Below are 21,174 nucleotides of genomic sequence, written 5' to 3'. Positions count from 1 at the left end.
TCCCATCACTTCATGGGAAATAGATGGGGAAACAGTGGAAACAGTGTCAGACTTTATTTTTGGGGGCTCCAAAATCACTGCAGTTGGTGATTGCAGCCATGAAATTAAAAGACGCTTACTCCTTGGAAGAAACGTTATGACCAACCTAGATAGCATATTCAAAAGCAGAGACATTACTTTGCCAACAAAGGTCCATCTAGTCAAGGCTATGGTTTTTCCAGTGGTCATGTATGGATGTGAGAGTTGGACTGTGAAGAAGGCTGAGAGCCAAAGAATTGATGCTTTTGAACTGTGGTGTTGGAGAAGACTTTTGAGAGTCCCTTGGACTACAAGGAGATCCAACCAGTCCATTCTAAAGGAGATCAATCCTGGGTGTTCTTTGGAAGGAATGATGCTAAAGCTGAAACTCCAATACTTTGGCCACCTCATGCGAAGAGTTGATTCATTGGAAAAGACTCTGATGCTGGGAGGGATTGGGGGCAGGAGAAGAAAGGGACAACAGAGGATGAGATGTCTGGATGGCATCACTGACTCGATGGATGTGAGTTTGAGTGAACTCCGGGAGTTGGTGATGGACAGGGAGGCCTGGCGTGCTGCGATTCATGGGGTCGCAAAGAGTCAGACACAACTGAGTGACTGAACAGAACTGAACTGAACTGAATCTATGTTTCCTCATCCTAAAACTCTCCCTTCAAATCACAGTGATGCTCTTAGGGTAAGATTAAATTATAAGCCTTGAGAAACTGTATGGTAAGAACTATACAGACATAAGGTGGTTCTAGGCATATTTGTGCCCTTTAGGTATAAGGTACCCAGGTAAAATAAAATTTAATATTACAAGCAAAGAGGGGAACTCCTAACTCCTTAGCGCTCTGACTTTTATCATCCATATTATAAACAATATATGCTTAATAACTAGCTTTCCTAATGAAATACCGTGCCTGGTAATTACCTTAACATTCCTCAGATCAGTCCTAAACTCCCACCTTCAGGAATGCCTGGAAGAAACGTCTTCGGGTGCCACAGACCAATACAGGCTCTGACAAATATGAGACATTCTCATAAAATAGTTCACAGGTATTCAACAGTATCTGCAGTTCTCCTTCTCTCATCCTGGTAGAAAATCGAGGGGCGGTAGCATCTGTCCGCTTGGCACCACATACCTCACTGTGCATTTTATACTGGAGGCGGTATGGGTCTGGGCAGTGAGGAAAGTGAGGCTGGGCTGTCTCTGTCAGCCCAGCCTGTCTCACGACAGTGGCAGCCCAGATTCTAAGCCCAATGTCCATTCCTTCACAGCCCACTCTGCCTCCCAAGTCTGGGACAAGCAGATTCTTAAAACAGCATGTCTTTATACAGGGTCACAGCATTTGTGCAGTGGATTGAACGTCTATGTCCAGAATTTGCACAGGGAAAGCTAGCCCCAGCGTGAGGTTGTTGGGAGGTGACGAGGTCATGAGGGTGGAGCCTCCATGGCGGCATTAGTGTCCTTATAAAAGAGATCCCAAAGAGCTCTTCAGCGTGTGAAGACACGGGAGACACAGGACAAGTGACCATCCACAGCCAGAGAAGGGCTCCCCCAACAGCTGACCATGTGACCCATGGATCACAGACTTGCTCCTGCAGCGTTGTGAGACAGAAACCCTGTTGTTTGTAAGCCAGTCTGTGGTCCTGTTTTGTAGCAACCCTAATAGACTAAGACAGTTTGTATCATTCAGTATGCTTGTCAAGGTTGCCTTCATCTTTTTTATCCCTGGGATTCTGTAATATACATATTTATGTATATGTATTTATATACATATGTAAATATATATATATATACACACACACACACACGGGGTCACATATATTTTTTTCTAAATAATCCTTAACCAAACATTTGTTCTATTGTCCAAATAAATAAAAATAACTCAGAAAATCCAATTTTTAAAAATAAATGTGTTTCCCCCCAGACTACAGCAATTATCATGAAGATTCTTTGTGGAGCCATGATGCAGATTTAAAGCAAGTGTGGTCACTGACAGACATGAGAATCAGGAGCTGCAGGAGCTGGGGGCTCCTTCCCACTTGGTCGCACTCTAAGGGGGACAGGCACTTAGATTTTCTCCCTCATTTGGTCACTCACTGACCAGAGCCTGCAGACCTGCGGCCGGTTTGAAGGACCTGCTTGCTGGTTGTGGGAACTGCAGTGTGAGTTTCTGATCTTGTTTATTGGAGTGAAACGGGACCACCGTTTTTACCAGGGAAGGCAGCCCACTGAAACATCCTAGGTAAAAGACAGGTTCCCTGCTTTAAAGGCTGGGTGCCAGCTAAAGTTACTGCCATAAGCACATTCACTGACTTTTGAACTTAAAATCTTGATGCCTGTTTCTTTTTATAAAAAAGCCTGCTTGTAAAGCATAATTGCTATAATGAAGATACATCGCTCCTCTTTGGGGGGTTATCACTCATTTTGTTCAGTTTGCTGAGGAATGTCAGATGGAAAGGAGGCCTCACCCCGCAGAGAAACAACCAGCAATTGTTCCCAGGTAGAAGAGATGAACAAGGGAACAGTGTGGGGAGGGAGGAGGTGCTTATCTGGTCAGCTGGGTGTCCTGGTCCCTGGTTAGGAGCACAGAGCTTTCCATTGGCTGAAGTGGACTTCTATCAAAGGGAGAATTTTACTTTCTCTTCTATTGAGGCCATCTCCTGGTACAAATAATAATTTGTATTTCTCTGGTGTCTTTCATCTCCGAGGGCTTTATGGAAGCTAGATTATTTAGCTTTATCATAACTCTGGAGGTGAGTTTGTTCACATGCTGACCGGAGGCCTTGACAAGCTGCATGACTTACCCCAGGGCAGTGGTCAGGATGGATCCCGAAGGACAGCTTATTCTGCTCCTGGAGACCTGCCGCAGGTTCAGCTCATTCGAGTACTTTTATCACCCAGAGGTGTCTTGACCCCCGTCGGCATCACCCCACTGTCACCGCACCGTGCCATCAAGGATCAAACCAAGCATATCCCCTTGGAGCACAGCGCACTCTGTCCCCCTGCTTCTTCCCAGGATCAGTGAAGGGCTCTCTCACTCTGCAGAGTCACCCCTCCCCTGGGTCCTCTCTCAGAGACTGGCAGTCTCTGGAGTTTCGTTCCAGGGCCCCCACTCAGCCCATGCTCAGAGGCCACTCTTCTGTGTGATCCAGTGTCCTCGAGGAGGCTAGCTCAGGGTCTGTGTGCTCACATGAGATGGTTTCTATTTGGATGACAGATGATAATTTTCTCATCAGCCTCCCTGGGCTAGGACACCCCAGTGGAGCTTGGGACAAGATTTGTGAGGCAAAGAGGAGGAAGAGGCTAGGGGTCCAGATGTTGTGAAGGCTGAGGAGGAGTCTGCATCACTGGGGGAGCCTGAGATTACAGCCCAAGGGGGCCAGGCCACTCCCACCCCCCAAACAGGTATGCTCAACTAAACAAAGGATGAGAGCTGGATTTTCATGTGTTATCTAAACTTTTCTCCAAGAGACAGTGTAGAATTACTTTCACAAATGGTATTTCTTAGGTGTTATTTTTGAAGGACAAATGTAGACTCTTAATGGATACCAGAGTCCAGTTTCTTACAGTTTTTGTTGTGAATGTGACTTATTTGGTTGGGGTTTGGAAGGAGATGTTACTGAATCATCTGAGATGTAACTGTCCACTCAAGTGACCCCAAGGACATCCGCCCCGTCGGCTCTCTTCCTGAGAGGTGTGGAGCCTGTGGGAAGGGCAGGCCTGGGATCCGGGGGTCAGTGAGCCTGGTCCCCAGGACAGTGGCCTGCTTCCTGGTGTCCACCGTGAATGGAGTTTAGTGCCCTCAGGGTGCACCTGGGCGTTCTGGGTGAGAACGGTCTGTTTGCCGCATATATCTGAGCCCAACAAACAAAAACTGGAGGAAGGGAGGCGCACCCCAGAGCAGCCTGTGCCTCCCCCTCCCCTGCTTCCCCCATCCCCTTGCTGGGTGGGCCTGGCCATGGGGGTCTGGGTCACGGCAGCTCTGAACCGCACCGACAGGAAATCGCTTTGTTTCCAGCCCTGAACGGCCTCTGCTCACACATGCTTTGGAGGTGATGTAATGAAATGTGTTTGAATAAACTCTTTCCACTGGTGTGAACTTTTTAAATGGAAAGAAAGAACCTCTTTTCAAAGATGAGCTCTCCTTCCTCTGAACACGACTTCAGAGCCCTTTCCCCAGTTACGGGCATCCCTGCCCGGGTGATGTGGCCCGAATCTGGCTGTGTGCCGGGGTGGGGGCCCTGTTCGCAGCCGCAGCCTCGTCTTCATCGGAGAACCCTGGGCACGTCCCTCTGCTGTCCTGCTCCTTCCCTGTGGCGTTTCTAAATTTGCTGGATGGTTATGAGTCCTGATGGCCAGCAGTCTGCCCGGGAGTCCGTGGTGCACTTGGGTGCTAGGTTGGTGGTCTGTGCCACAAGTCCAGTGTGGGGTCTTCATCAGGCACCTTCGTGAATCTCAGATCAGCACAGACTCACGCGGACAGCCCTCTAGAAGTCGTCTCTTACACTTAATTCTAATGAAGAGCATCCTTTCCACTGTTTCGCCCATTTGTTTGTCAAGTCGGTGTCCTCCACAGCAGGACAGCCGTTGACCTGGGCTGGGCAGGCTCCATGGGTCAGCAGAACTGTCGGTCCTCTGGGCTGAGCAGCAGACAGTGGGCGGCCTGGGTGCAGCACGGGCCCCACGATCGCAGTCCTGGGAGCACACAGTTGATGGAGCATGTACGGCCCTCAGGTCCCCAGCCGCAAGCACACATGTGCACACACACGCACACAAGAGCACCCGGGTCAGTCCACACCAGCACCAGGAGCCCAGGGTGCTTGGCTCTTTCCAACGCATCCAGCAGTGGATGCTTCCTGACAGCGGCTCCCCCAGAGACACGGTGAGAGTCAGTGTTCATCTCTGAGGCCATGTCTGTGCAGCAGGCAGAGGCAGCCGTCGGTCAGGGATTCTCCACGAGTGGACGTGCCGCTTTGTCATCAGAAACTCTGCACTCCATCTGGGCCTCCGGGGACTCTGATGCCTGCTCGTGGTTAAGGATGAAGGGGCTAAAATGACTTTAAACTGGAAACCTCTGAACAATCAGCAGCCACAGGAAGAGATGCTCTGTGAGTTTAAGCATATCCTCAGCAAACACGCTTCTCTCCATCCTCCAAGGGCATGTTCTGTAGGAGCAGAGCTGGTTCAGCGCCTGGAGGTGAGAGTTCAGTGGCCCGACAGAACCTTCCACGCTCCCCACTGAACCCTGACCCCCCTTTCTTTAAGTGGGTGTATGACCTTGGTCTCACTGCCAGGGACCCACTTACACAACCCCCCACCAATAAAGCCTGCATTCTCTTCTGACTCTGTCGTCCATGAACTAGCAGCCCCCACTCATCTTCCCAGGGTGGTACAGGATGCTGTCTTCCCAGTAGGAACCAGTGGTCTTGGGCTCATTCACTCCTTTGAAGTGGTGCCTGTGTCTACAAGGCTTAGCTGCTGAGACCTCATGGGAGAGACTGATTCCAGAACCCGCTCGTCTGGCCTGAGACTGCATCACATGGACTGTTTCACCTTGGAGCTCACGATAACCCTGAGAGTGGAAACCACTCACTCTGTCTTAACCAGGTAAGTCATTGTAGGGAAGGAGAAATATCTTCTGAGTTCTCAACTGGGACCCCTTGTTAAAGACAGATTAACAAAAGAGGCGTACACACGTTTACCTAAAGTTGTGACTCATAAGGAAATGAAGACCTGAAGAAATGAGTAAACCTGGGAGTTTTTATAGTGGGTGTGATGAGTGTGGAGAGTACTGGAAAGATGTGATGGGCAGAGAGCATGAGCTCAGGGTGGTGAACTGGGGGCACTCAGCAAGGCCTGTTCACAGGTTCCTCTCTGGGTCCCTCATATAATAGGATTTGCATTTGTTTGAAAGCAAAACTGGAGAAGATTCGAGGTTGAAAGTTGAGTCAACATTAGTTGCCAAATAAGATAAGCATTAGCCTAAGGATAAAGTGATGAGTTTGAAGCACAACAGAAAGTGCCTGGAGAGACGGTAAAGAGGGAGGGAGGCTCTCACCTCCAGGAATGTTCCCCTGTTGACCGCAGGGAGCAATGTGCTGGGCCTAGAGTTACGTGTGTGTTTGTTACCTTCGTGGTTCCCCAGAAAAGCTGGTGGAACACAGTGCTTTAAATCCACTCAGAAGTATTCTCTGAACCAGTATAGAAATACCATCCTTGCTCTCTCTTTTCCTTCTCTGAAATCTGTGAAAACAGAATATTTATATCCATGACAAACCACTCATAGAGCCAACCCAATTCCTAAAGATATAGAGCCAACCTAAAATGTGTGTTAAACTATTTTAAAAATCAGTTTATTCTACAGACTGTTTGAAATTAGCTTATATGCAACTTAACGGGAAAACAATGTTCATTAGCAATGCAAGGTATTGTAAACTTTCTGATAAAAAGATGTTATTTTTATTTGGTTAACATTAAAACTGGATTTGGAAGAACCATGCAAATTCATACTTGTAATAAATGCATTTATGTAGGTACATTTAAATTTCCCATTCACAAGTACATACGCTCTTTCTGAATAAGGTACTTTATTGCCTGGCATAAGGCACTTATGCAAAGGTTTAGAAATACCAGGCTGGGTGAAGTTATAGCTACATTTACAGAGGGCTTTAGCTTAATTAATTGAGTATAACAGACTTGAGTTCTACAAAAACAAATACTTGGGATTTTGCCTGTTACTGCTATGGTTTTTATAATGTCAAGCAACTGGTCTGACTAAAATGCTCACTGCCTTGGCATTGCTTATAGCCAAGCTACAGGGGAAAATGTCTATGCCAACTGTCAGCCAAAACAGGCTAATGGTTCATCATGTTCCTAATGAAACTTATGGCCAGATGTTTTAGAGAAAAGCATGCCATTTCTATTGGCTACACCACATGAGAAATGGAGAAATGGCAGTTTAGCAATAATCAGAGTTATTTTGTCAATACAGACAGTCAATTTGAAACACCCTACCACATCAAAGTACCTAGGGCTGTAAATTATCCAGTTTTGTGACCTATACAGCAGTGCTTGATCGTCTTTAATGCCTGCTGTGCTATCTGTTGTCAATGCTCCCAGGAATTAACTCATTTAGTCAAAAAATTTTAGGGAGAGATTTCATCTGAATGTCATCCTATGATTTCACATAATGGAAAAAAATAATGAAAATAATCCAGGACAGGGAAAAAAAGAAAAAGCACAAGCAAAACACTTTTCTTGTGCATTGGAAGTTAAGCTCAGACTATTTGGGGGATGGAGCGTGGCGGGTTCTCAGGTTCTGAATTGTCTGGGAAGCCTTCCCTACTTTTTCAAGTCTCCTTCGCATCCTCTATACAGCAGCCCACAGCTTGGCCAGGGTCACAGTTCCCTTCGAACATGGCGAAGAGGCATGTTCTCCTTGTTGTAAATGCCTAATCCCTAGTTGAAACTGTCTGTCACAATAATGTCCTGTAGTGAAGACTTGTACAAGATAATTACGTGGGGAGTAAGCCGTAAAGTGTTCCCTTTATCTATCTGACATGGGATGCCTTCTCATCTAATCGGCTGCCTTCTGTTCTCACATCATCTGGCAGATGAATGAGAGCCCCTGAGCAGCCTCTCTGAAGCATTCATTGGTTCATATCCCTCTCTCTCTATTCTCCCCACTTCCTAAGCATCGGTTTCCAGTGTTGCTCCACAGAGTGGGAGCACCATTGCTCCCACATTTCCCTCTGAAGCCTGAGTTTCCACTGTTGATCCACAGAGTGGGAGCACCATTGCCTCTGCCTTTCCCTCTGAAGCATCAGTTTCCACTGTTGCTCTGCAGAGTGGGAGCACCATTGCACCCGCCTTTCTCTCTGAAGCATCAGTTTCCACTGTTGATCCGCAGAGTGGGAGCATCACTGCTTCTGCCTTTCCCTCTGAAGCATCAGTTTCCACTGTTGATCTACAGAGTGGGAGCACCATTGCACCCGCCTTTCCCTCTGAGTGCTCGCAGAATGTTCTCTGATGGCAGGCTGGAGAGATCGTGTCTTCTTCACACTGCGTTTCACAGGCGATGATGAGTGTGGCCCGTGTGGAGGCCTGCAGTGGGCTTTGCTTTGCTTCCCTTTTCTTTTTTCCTCCTGCTTCCCTTCCTCCCTCCCTTCCATCCTTTTTTAAGGTATTATTTGTCAAAATTTAATTGTTTTAGCCTAATTAACATTGAAGTAATAATTGCTTTACAATATTGTGTTGGTTTCTGCCATACATCAACATGAATCAGCCATGGGTGTATGTATGTCCCCTCCCTCTTGAACCTCCCTTCCATCTCCCAACCCATCTCACCAGTCCTTTAACATATATGGAGCAGTTACTGTGAACAAAGTAAATGCCATTGCTTATGCCGTTTGTACAATGAGGAAGGTGAGGTTTGGGGTAGTTAGATAACCTCCCTGTTGTTGCACATGTAAAAGGTAATGAAGTGAAGTCGTTTAATTGTGTCCAACTCTCTACAACCCTATAGACTGTAGCCTACCAGGCTCCTCCATCCATGGGATTTTCCAGGCAAGAATACTGGAGTGGGTAACCATTTCCTTCTCCAGGAGATCTTCCCGACCCAGGGATTGAACCCGGGTCTCCTGAATTGTAGGCAGACGCTTTACCGTCTGAATCACTGGGGAAGTCCAAAGGTAATGAAGCCAGTTTTTAATTGAGGACTCTGACCCTGCAGAGCACACTGTTAGTCCCTTTACGGCTGCTCTTTAGGATGAGGTCCGGCGTCTTTGGGGTGCGGGAGGCATTCTCATTGGAAGTATTGGGGTGGCACTGACTGAAGGCCTGTCTCCTTATCAGTTGTATTCTCACCCTGGACACTTTTGGCTGCCTCCCCTGCCCCTCTCACTCTCCTGGGGGCCAGAGCTTTCTACGCATACAGCTGCCTTTCCACAAAGTGGGGAAGGTTGATGCTGAAAGTTTGGTTCAGGGTGCTGTACTCACAACAGTGCACCAGGGAGATGCCTCTTTCTTCCCATTCCTTGAGGAAGTTGTTAACCTATTTGAGAAGGAACGCCCACCCCGTCTCCACATCCCATCATCCACAGCTCCCAGCTCTTCCTCCCTGTTCTAATATTCAGGGGGTCAGACTGCCTGCCCTTTGGGAAAAGGCAACTCTTTCCTCTTGGTGATGGGAAGTCTAACCTCTTATTTTTTTTCTATTGAAGTGTAGTTGCTTTACAGTGTGTGTTCATTTCAGGTGTGTAGCATGGTGAGCCCGTTTTGTTTTTATTTTTTTCTTGCAGAATATATTCCATTATAGGTTATTAGAAGATACTGGTTTTACTTCCCTGTGCTATATAGTAAATCTTTGTTGCTTCTCTATTTTATATATAACAATTTGTGTCTGTTAATCCCAGACTCCTAATTCATTCATCCTCTGCCTCTCCCTTTGGTAACCATAGGTTTGTGGTTATCTGTGAGTCTGCTTCTGTTTTGCATATGAATGTATATTCATCTGTGTTATTTTTAGCTCCACACATGATATCATATTTGTCTTTCTCTGGACTTGGCTAGTATGATAATCTATAGGTCCATCCATAATGCTGCAAATAGCATTGTTTCATTCCTTCTGATGGCCGAGTAATATTCCACTGTATATACACCATATCTTCTTTACCCATTCCTCTGTTGATGGACACTTAGGCTGCTGCCATGTCTTGGCTATTATAAATAGTGCTGTTATGAACATTGGAGTACATGTATCTTTTCAAGTTAGTTTTGTTCTTTGCCCCATGTAAACCCAGGAATAAGATTGGATCATATGATAACTCTGTTTTTATCTTTTTAAGGAACCTCCATACAGTTTTCCATAGTGGCTGCACCAGTTTATAGTCCCACCAACAGCATAGGAAAGTTTCATTTTGCCTACATCCTGTCCAACATTTGCAGGAGCTTTGGTAGACTTTTTGTTGATAGTTCTTCTCACAGGTGTGAAGTGATACCTCATTGTGGTTTTTATTTGCATTTCAGTTGGTGATGGACAGGGAGGCCTGGCATGCTGCTGTCCTTGGGGTCGCAAAGAGTCGGACACGACTGAATGACTGAACTGAATAATTAGTGATGTTGAACATCTTTTGATGTGCCTGTTAGCCTGTATGTCTGTATGTCTTCTTTGGAAGAATGTTTGTTCAACTCTTCTGCCCATTTTTTGGTGGGACTGTTCTTTTAGTTCTGAGCTGTACAAAGCTCTGAGTTCTATTTACACTGTTGAGGCTGAGGAAGGAAGAGAATAGGGCACTTCTTGAGAGGGATGCAGAGGAAGCAGGGGACCGGGGGCAGCCAGGCTGAGCCAGGGAGGGAGTGACAGGGGGAGTCTCAGAGGGTCTGGTGCTGGTGCTGAGGAAGACGTTCACGGGGACAGAAGCCACTGCCCAGAGATATTAAGGACGTGCACAGAGAGAAGGACAAAAGGCGGGGAGCTTTGCTCCCCAATGCCAACAGCTTCTAGAATCTTGACACACATCCCAGCCTACCTCCCAGTTATCACTCCCATCCCAAGGGTAGAACTGTGCCCTGCGCCTCCTGGTGGCAGGTTAGGGTGCTCCTGGGCCTCATATAAACACTGCGTGGGTGCTCTCTGCAACACCTGAAGCAGGAGGCCAGGGCACCCGGCAGGGTGGGCATCGTGAGGTTCCTGAAGCCAGCATGCCTACACCCCAGCTCATCGGGAAGTTCAGGCCAGGAGAGTAGCAGTGTTTGTTAAGGACTGGAGTAGAGATGGTCATCACATCCAGTCAGCCTTCAGAAGTGAGTGCAGTGATTTTCTCTTGCACCACAAGGCTGGAAGGAAGTGGTGCAGTGTTTGTGACACAGAAGTAGGCAGTCCTCAGCCGGAATCCCCGCAGCCACCCTTCTAGCCCTCCTCGCAGACTGATGCTCCAAAGGGCAGAGCCCCACCTCCCAGCGACAGGGATTCTCCAGATCAGCCACGTCTGTCCATGTGTGCACACGTGTGTGTGTATCATGATGGGGTGCCTTTTGAAAAGTCCCCAAGTGATTTATAGCTCCGGCTCCCCTTGAGAACCTTTCTTTGAGACCAACTTCAATCCAGTGACCTCCAATCAGAGGGAGAGGTTCAGTTCAATATTCTGTGACAACTGAATGCTGGGCACTGAGCTAAATACCACAGATTCCAGCAGAGACTGGCTGATGCCTGCTGTCAGTCTCCAGTGGGAAGACCCTTCCTTACTCTCAGAATGTGCACTTAGTGTAAATATGGCCTGGTTTCCCCTGTGTAAGCAGCCGTTAGCACATGGAGGCCCCGGAGGCGGGGGGTAAGCCCTACCCCAGACCCCAGACCCCACTTTCACAGGGAGGCTGTCTGTGAGGGCGAGCCCGAGTGCGGAGGCCGGCCCAGCTCCATGCCTTTGTCATCATTCGCTTGCTCTGAGTGAACATTCACAGAACACTGCTGTGGCCAGTATTTTGCTGAAAGCCTCCTCTCTCACTTCAGGCATCCCTTCACGTGTTCACTCCTTCACCATTCATTCAGCAAATACGGAGTGCCTGCCATGTTCAGGGTGTGGTTTGCAGGGCTGGGAAACGTTCAGAGATGTTAGGAAATGCGATTAGGCTCCACAGTTCATCTCAGAGGAGCCGAGATTAGACGTCCTGTCAGTCAGATGACGGGGTCTGGCCAGGGTCCCCTCTCTCCCAGAGCAGCAATTCATGCCACATCCCGTCCAGTAAGGGCAACTGTGGTAATTTATTTGCCATTTTAAAGAATACATTGTTATAAACCTTTTTAAACATACATATACTAGAGAAAATAATGCAATAAATTTCCACATACTCTTAATTCACTTATTATGATAAGAAAAATAATTTTCTCATTTCCTCAATCTCTACCATTTTTAACTAGAAAATTTTAAAGCAAATCTCAGCACACCATTTCATCCATTTGTGTTTTTTTTTTGTATTTAACCACAATTCCATTATCATTCTCAATGAAATGGGTCATAATTTCTTATTAATATATCATTCCCATTCTGGATTCACTTCTCACTGATTGCCTCAAGTGAGTGTCCTTTTATCGCTGGCTTGTTTATAACATAATCCAAGGACGGACCACACTGCGCATTGGGTCGGTGGGTTTCCTTAATCTCTTTTAGTCTGTGACACCCCCGTGCCCCTCCCTAGCTTGTTTCCCTGGCATCTGTTTGCCGGGTCAGTTGAAGAAACTGGTCCATTTGTCCTGTGGAATTTCCCACACTCCGGGCTTGGCTCATTGCACCCCTGGGGTTCCTGTCTGTACCTCACTCGGTCCAACTGTGAGTCAGGTGTCTGACTGCAGACACAGGCTTCTCCGTGGTAAGGGCTCTGTTGGGTGGTCCTGTCCACAGACAGCGTTGCCCCTGATGTGGTGACCTGCCGCCAGCATGGGGTATATGGCAGTTACCCCAGGAAGGGGATCTGTTTCTCACTGTACGTTCACATGGTCACTGGGTAGATAAACATCACCCTTTCTCCCTGAAACTATGTAAATAAAATCAGCGTGTTTTTATTTCAAGTTCCAGCTGCTACTTTTGGGCTGGGGCAGGGGGCAGGCGAGAGGATGGCTGGCAGCGTGGGGTCTCCCTCACGTCTGGAGTGTGCCCTCCTTCTCTGGCGTGGCCTTTCCCCGTGAAGATGTACTCTGCTCTTACCTCTGCATGCAAGTGTCTGTTTTCAGAACTGAATTCATTCCAGGTCATGTCCAGGTTCTAGCCACCTTTCTGACTCTCCCAGTGAACCTACAGTGACTACAGCCAAACTCAAGGTTAATCTCCAGAAACCGGGTCTCACCCTAAAGTTCCAGTGCTTATCTATGGCGCCATCTTCAGAAGCCTCAGAACCTCTAAGTGACATTTTCTTTCCAGGTCCAGTTACTCACCGGTGCTCTAACAGCCCGTCCCTTATACAGGCTGAGAAAATGTGTGCCACAAACGCAGACAGGCAGACATCAGTGACAGGCACGGGCACGCCGTGCTGGCTCTGCCTGCATCTGGAGAGCACCTGGAGCCCACGGAGAAGAGGAGGAACCGCAAAGTTCAAGGGTGCCGATGAGCACAGCCCATTAAAACAGCCGGTTACCCCTTCATTCAAGAGACTGTGCTCCAAATGACTGTTCACTCTGCAAAATCTGGACTCAATTTCCAAAACGGGCTTCCTATTCTTGAGAAGAAAGAGAAGAATGTATTCAGAGTCCTAAAAGCAGTTTCAAGAAATAGATCCAAAATATTTTGACAAATTTTTAAAATTTATTTTTAATTGAAGGATAATTGTTTCATAATACTGTGTTGCTTTCTGCCATACACCAACATGAATTAACCACAGGTGTACATGTGTCCCATCTCTCTTGGACCTCCCTCCCACCTCCCATCCTTTCCCACCCGTCTAGATTATCACAGAGCCCCAGTTTGAGTTCCCTGAGTCATACAGCAAATTCCTACTGACCATCTATTTCACATGTGGTAGTGTATGTTTCCATTCACTCTCCGTTCATCCACCCTCTCCTCTCCCCATTCTCTCTGTCTGCAACTCCATTGCTGCCCTACAAATAGATTAATCACTACGATCTTTCTAGATTCCATATATATGCATTAAATATGATATTTATTTTTCTTTTTCTGATTTACTTCACTCTGTATAATAGACTCTAGGTTCATCCCCCTTATTAACACTGACTCGAATGTATTCCTTTTTATGGCTGAGTGATATTCTGTTGTATATAAGTACCACAGCTTCTTTATCCATTCATCTGTTGATAGACATCTAGGTCGCCTCAATGTCCTAGCTATTGTAAACGGTTCTGTAGTGAACATTGGGCTGCATGTTATTTTGACTAATTATTTAAGATAAGTATTCAGTTCAGTTCAGTTGCTCAGTCATGTCCGACTTTTTGCAACCCCATGAATTGCAGCATGCCAGGCTTCCCTGTCCATCACCAACTCCCGGAGTTCACCCAAACTCATGTCCATCGAGTCAGTGATGCCATCCAGCCATCTCATCCTCTGTCATCCCCTTCTCCTCCTGCCCCCAATCTCTCCTAGCATCAGGGTCTTTTCCAATGAGTCAACTCTTCGCACGAAGTAGCCAAAGTTTTGGACTTTCAGCCTCAGCATCAGTCCTTCCAATGAACACCTAGGACTAATCTCCTTTAGGATGGACTGGTTGGATCTTCTTGCAGTCCAAGGGACTCTCAAAAGTCTTCTCCAACACCACAGTTCAAAAGCATCAATTTTTCTTGCTCAGCTTTCTTCACAGTCCAACTCTCACATCCGTACATGACCACTGGAAAAACCATAGCCTGGACTAGACGGACCTTTGTTGGCAAAGTAATGTCTCTGCTTTTCAATGTGCTATCTAGGTTGGTCATAACTTTCCTTCCAAGGAGTAAGCATCTTTTAATTTCATGGCTGCAATCACCATCTGCAGTGATTTTGGAGCCCCAAAAAATAAAGTCTGACACTGTTTCCCCATCTATTTCCCATACTACTCTTCAATATGACAAGTATCTATAGCTCATAGTCTTCCTTAGTGGTTTATGATTTAATACCTGGTGCATTTATAATTCCTGTCAAAAGTCAATGTTTTCTCCAAACCAAAATGCAACATGAATGTTATTATTAAGCATTGGACTGACCTACAGATAGAAAATATTGCTCAGGAAACCACTAGTTTTCAAAGACTAACCCTAACCCTAATGCATATTTTCTGATTTCTGTTGTCATACCTTTAAACAGAGGCCTGGCCTGCTGCAGTCCACAGCATTGCAGAGTCGGACACAACTTAGTCACTGAACAACAACACCTTTGAATGTTTTAATCTCAACTCTGCGTTTTAAAAAATATTTATTTATTTATTTAGCTGAATTGGGTCTTCATTGAGGTACATGGGACCTTCACTGTGCTACCAGGGCTTCTCTAGTTGCAGTTAGCGGGCTCCAGAGCACATGGGTTCAGTAGTTACCCCTGGCATGTGATCCCACGTGATCTTAGTTCCCAACCAGGGATCCAACCCCGTCCCCTGCATTGGAAGACAAATTCTTAACCACTGGACCTCCAGGGAAGTCCTGCAACTGTACCTTTTAAGTGTGTGATTGGATATACTTGGGTGATTGAATACAGGTGTGTAACCACCACCACAGTCAAGATCCTGAAACATTGTCCCAAATGTTTCCTGTTTCCCCTTTGCTGTCTATTCCCTCCCCCATCCCCACCCCAGCCCGCCCCAAGCTGCTTCCTGTCACTATTGCTTTGCTCTTTCTGGAGTTTCGTGTGAATGAAACAAAACACTGTCTAGTGTTTTACGTTTGACTTTTCGCCCGTGTTGTGCATTACTGCACTGCTCCTTCCTTCAACCAAGTGGCATCCTGTTGTAAGCTGGATATCACCGAGTACTTAGCCAGCACTTGGGTCCCTCCCAGTGTCCAGCTGTTGGAGTGATGCTTGTGTTGACATTTGTTCTCTTTCTCTTGGGGAGAGACTTGGAAGTGAGATTGCTGGGTCGTAAGTGCGCATTTGTGTTTACATCATTCTGCCTCACCTCTTTCCAAGGAGTGGTACCGTTTTGCGTTTCTGCCATCGCCGAGTGGGTATTCCATTTACTTCCCATCTTCACCAGCACCTGGGTTTGCTAGTCTTCCCTGTTTAGCCATTTCCGTGGGAACAGCTATATTTCCTTCCATGTTTCCTTTGCATTTCTCTGACAACCAGTGATGCCAAGCATCTTCCATGTATTTGTGAGCCATTCACAGATTTTCTGTTGTAATATGTCTATAGTCTTTTGACCATTTTTAACTGTTTTTTCTATTACTAAGAAATTGTTAATTATATTTATATATTATTTTTAATTTATTTATTACAGGTATATATTCATGTTCATTTTTAATTTATTACATTTATGTGTATACTTAATATTTATTTGCCATTTTATCTTCTTTTAAAGAAGACCCTTTCAAGTTGTAAAAAGAATGGAGGAGCAAGCTGACTTGTTATTTTAATGATTTAAGAGTTCGTTTGCAAAGAAAACTTCCTCTGAATTATGAAAGCATGTGTGTGTATAGGGTGGGTGCATGTGTGTGTGTGAGGGTGTGTGTGAGTCTGTATGGTGGATGCAAGTGTGAGTGTGTCAGAATGGAGAATGGAGGAGAAGAGGCGGATAGCCATAGGTTGGTAGAATACCTCAGGCAATATCTTATAATTCATTCATCTGTTTTCTCCACTTCATTTAAAAGAACATCAAGCAAGAACTGTTGCTTTTATAACCCAGACTTCCGGGAACAGAACACCAGCCCTGAAAGGAGGAGAGCCAGCCAAGGCTTCATTTCTAAGATCCTCAGGGCCCAGACGCAGACACAGTCCTTGCTCGGGCATCAGGTCTGCCGCGGGTGGCTCCTGCCTTCTCACTGGAAACAGATAGGTACAGGCTGTTGATACCGAGAGTAAGCACAGAGAGCCCAGGAGAACCTGGGTCGTGTCCTGGCAGCCGGAAAGAGCTGGAGGGAAAATGTGGCACTAGAAACAGACAGCTGCAGTAGGAGGGAGCCACGGGCTTGTGACCCAGCACGAGCAGAGGCCCAGGGTACAGACAGCTAGTTCACTGGAGCATGGTGCTGAGTTCACCCGACTGGGCTATTTCCCTTTAACCCTCACCACCTACGGCCTTGTACCAAGGAATTAATTCTTAAGGAGTCTGGAGAGAAACCTAGCAGATCCTGGAAGCACGTGTGTTATCTCTCATCTTCTCGGTTCCTGTGCCATACCTTATTTCGGTCCAAGCCTGCTTGAATAATGAACACTGCCCAAATGGTAGTCATCACCTACCCGCGGGTACCATGTCTGCACAAAGCATTCAACTGCTGATGCCTGATTGACAGCAGCAGCTGCCCGGTCACTGTAGAAGGAATATCTCACATGCCCCACATCCCTGAAGCTCTGGAAATTGTTCTCAAGTTAAGGCTGCCGGGTGTTTGTTGGATTTATTTCCCATCCTCTAATATGCAAATGTCTCATCACAAAGTCTAGACCAGTTGCCACTTCTCACTAACTAGGTCCAGTTGCTCCTGGCCAAAAAGAAAAAGCAAATAATTAGATTGTACAACTCCCAAATAAGTGTGGGTTAAAAAGGGAAATGAAGAATATTTCATCAATCCAAAAAAAGGCAGAAAAACAGAAAAAAGAAAGGAAAATCCTCATGAATGGAGACTTGTAAATGATAGGTTCAGTTCAGTTCAGTTCAGTTGCTCAGTCGTGTCTGACTCTTTGCAACCCCATGAATCACAGCACCCCAGGCCTCCGTGTCCATCACCAAGTCCCGGAGTTCACCCAAACTCATGTCCATCAAGTCGGTGTTGCCATCCAGCCATCTCATCCTCTGTTGTCCCCTTCTCCTCCTGCCCCCAATCCCTCCAAGCATCAGGGTCTTTTCCAATGAGTCAACTCTTCGCATGAGGTGGCCAAAGTACTGCAGTTTCAGCTTTATCATCAGTCCTTTCAAAGAACACTCAGGACTGATCTCCTTCAGAATGGACTGGTTGGATCTCCTTGCAGTCCAAGGGACTCTCAAAAGTCTTCTCCAACACCACAGTTCAAAAGCATCAATTCTTTGGTGCTCAGCTTTCTTTACAGTCCAACTCTCACATCCATAGCAACCCCAAAAGATGTTAGATATGAACACAGCTGTAGAGTGACACTAAGTGGGACACTTTGATTCTCAGGTTGCAGTACAACAGTCAGCCTCTGTACAGGTCTTGTTTGGGACTTACCTCCAACAAAAAGATGGTGAGACAGGGTTGGCCCCACAGAGTTATCAGGGCACACCTTCGAAGGGGCAGGAGGGACAGGCTGGGCGACGCTGCCCTGGGGGCAGGTGTGAGCCCAGGTGGGGCAGGGGTGGGTGCAGGAAGGAGGTCTGAGGGGTGCCTTCAGACCACAGTTTGGGGAGAGTTTGGCATGGTTGCGGGGGTTCCTCCACCCAGGCCACCCCTCCACCCAGAGTGGACCTGCCCTGGTGCACCTGCCCTGTAGGGAGGCAGACGTGGAGGGGGGACTGTGAGCCACCCCTCCGAGCAGAGAGGAGACGACGCCTGGGCACCCACAGCCACACCGCCCACCACGCGGGCGACAGGAGAAGTTTACAGTGAGAGGACTGAAAGAATATGCTGAGATAACAAAGACTTTCCGAGCTTTTTCAAAATGTGCTTCACACACTGTTCACTTCCCCCATTAGCGCTGCCTAATGTTTTCAAGCATCTATTCACAGGGTTGAGCAACCGTTACCACGATCAAAATTTAGAATGTTTGTATTCCTCCCAAAAGAAAGCCTGTTCCTATGAGGGGGTCAACTCCCCATTCCACGTCCTACACCCCTAGGTCCCCACTTACCTTGCTTCTGTCTCTATTATAAGTTTGCCCGTCCTGGACATTTCACATACATGGGCTCACATGACACATGGTCTTTAGTGTCTGACTTTTTACACATCACATGTTAGAGTCTGTTTGTGTCATAGTGTGTCTACATTGGTACTTCACTCCTTTTTATTGACAGATTACATTCCACTGTATGGATATACCATATTTTACCTATCCGTTCACTGACTGATGGATAGGCATTTGGACTGTTTCCACTTTGGAGAGTAATTCAGATAAAGCATTCGTCTACCAGTTTTTCTGCGGATATGTATTTGATACTCTCTTGGGTACACACTGATCAGTGTTATTGCTGACTCAGCATAACTCTGTAAGACTTTGGGGAAATTAAAAGTGTTTTCTTCCAAAGCACCTCCACCATTTTATATTCCACCAAACATGTATGAGTGCTTTGATCTTCTGTAGCCTTAAAATTTCTCCATGCACACTTGTCTTAATAATGTCTTAACCTGATCCGTTTATCTGCATTTCTAGGGAGCAATACGAGAACCTTACAGTAGACCGACTTCAGAAGGCCTCTCCTCCTTTCTTACATATCATGCTTGGCTCACATGTTGCTTCTGCCTTGATTTCTGAACCCCCGGAATCAGAACTTACTGTTTTGGCAGGAGTCAGGGTATATTTCAATTCTCCTCACACAATTGCAATGTCTTGATCACCACTTTTTGTCTTTCATTTCTATCCTTTCTCCTGGAAGCAATTTCTCTCCCTTTGGTGATTCTTTCATCAAAGATCTATGAGTTGCAGAACCACTTCCATCTGTCTTTCCTTCCTTCCTACTGCGTCCTCCTTTCCTTTTTTCTCTTTTGGTCTAACAGTGTCTTCACCGTGCCCTCCCCTGAGACAATACTGCAGGGAAATACGCAATTCTGAGACCACAGCTAAACTCACCTCAGACTATCTCCAGGATCCTTTGGAAACTGGGGACTCCAGTGGCCTGTCCAGCAGCTGTCCCATCACATGTGGTCCCTCCCAGCCCTCCTCACATGCAGCTCCCATGTTTCTTCCGGCATCCTCCGTCTGTTGACTGCTGGTGCTCATTTGATTTTAAGAGCTGCTCCAGCCTCCCTCCCCATCGCCCAGAGGGCTGGGGCTACCTCCTTCCAGGTTTCTTGCTGTGGTCACATCTCAGGTCATTCCCCCGGGGGATGGGCTCAGGGCAGCTCGGCACCATGAGACTCACAAGTAGAGACTTGCCTTCACCCCAGGTTCCAGAGCATGATCGATTCCTGTGACCGGGGAACCTTGTAATACCTCTTGGCTTTTAGGAACTTTCCTAACAGAATTCTGCTTTTTATCTGGCATTTATCTCCCAGCAAAACTTCAGGACTTTCCCCTGGGAGAGTAACAGTTGTCAAACTCACCAGCAAGACTGCATAACTTCTGAGAAAAAAAGACACATTTACCATAATCTTTCTAAGCTTAAAATTGGCACCCTTAGTTAGTGCTTTATTTAAACGATGATATCAAGGTTCTGAGGACAAGGAGTTGGAGAATGGCAATGCCTAGAATATTCTCTAAAAAGAAAATTTTTCTCTTAGAAAATGATGGTTCTGTTTGGCACCCACAACCATAATCCAATCTGTTAGGCAAACATAATTTAAAGGTTTGAGAGGTTTTTTTTTTTTTTCCCTAAGAGAATTTAAACTTAAAAAAAAAACTATTTTAGAGCAAAGTGATTAAACTAAAAAGAAGAGTCCCATGCAAAAACAAAACTGCGGTTACTTGGTGGTGGTGGTGGTTTAGTCGCTAAGTCATGTTGGACTCTTGCAATCCCATTGACTGTAGCCTGCCAGGCTTCTCTGTCTATGGGATTCTCTAGGCAAGACTACTTAAATCTCAATAATTATAATAAATCATTGAATGTCCCATTTCTTGATCTTTATCCTCAAATTTGGTTTTAAAAAATATATAATCAAGTTTATCTTTTTCCTCCTGAAATGTTTCTGTTTTTTTTTTTTTAAAGAAACAGGTATGATTTATGGTCATTTGAAAACTATAACTGTAAGTCTGAGGTGTCACTGCTCAGTCTCTCAGGAGATACCACGGGCACCAGGGTCTGAAGGGGTGGGAAGTCCCTTCCTGGACTCTGATCTCGGGCCCTTCTGCCCAGGCCAGTCCAGGCCTCACGGCTGGAGGTAGGGAGTCACTGGATGAGACCTCTGTTTTCATATTCTTAGCATCACAGTCTGCCATCTTGGGGCTTCCTTTAGCTGGTGAGCCCATTAACTCTACCCAGGACCAGTTATGGATCTTGTGGGCCTAAGCGCAGAATTAAAATGGAGGGCCCTTTGTCCAGAATTCAGTAAGAATCTCAGGACAGCAACAGCAGGACGGCACTGGGTTAACATGGGCCATCTCCCGAGACACCCGGCCTGAGGCCATGGGGTTGGAATTGTGTCCTGGGTTGGGAAAACAGGATGCCTCACCATTGTGAGACATTTGATACCTTTATGCCTCTACCTGTGGAACTGTTCTATGATCGTAAAGGCTCAAGAATGGCAACTGTTGTCAAACCCAAGTTCTTGTCCCCACACACAGTGAGGACAAATACACAAAAACATTGAATTTGGAGCAGAGAAAGGTTTATTGCAGGCCCAAGCAAGGAGTATCGGTGGCTCGTGCTGTTAAGGACCCAAACTGCCTGATGCTTTCAGGGAAGCGTTTTGAGTGTAAATG

Source organism: Bos indicus x Bos taurus, chromosome 13 (genome assembly GCF_003369695.1).
Source record: "Bos indicus x Bos taurus breed Angus x Brahman F1 hybrid chromosome 13, Bos_hybrid_MaternalHap_v2.0, whole genome shotgun sequence".
Taxonomy (NCBI): domain Eukaryota; kingdom Metazoa; phylum Chordata; class Mammalia; order Artiodactyla; family Bovidae; genus Bos; species Bos indicus x Bos taurus.
Note: the sequence above shows the minus strand (reverse complement) of the source record.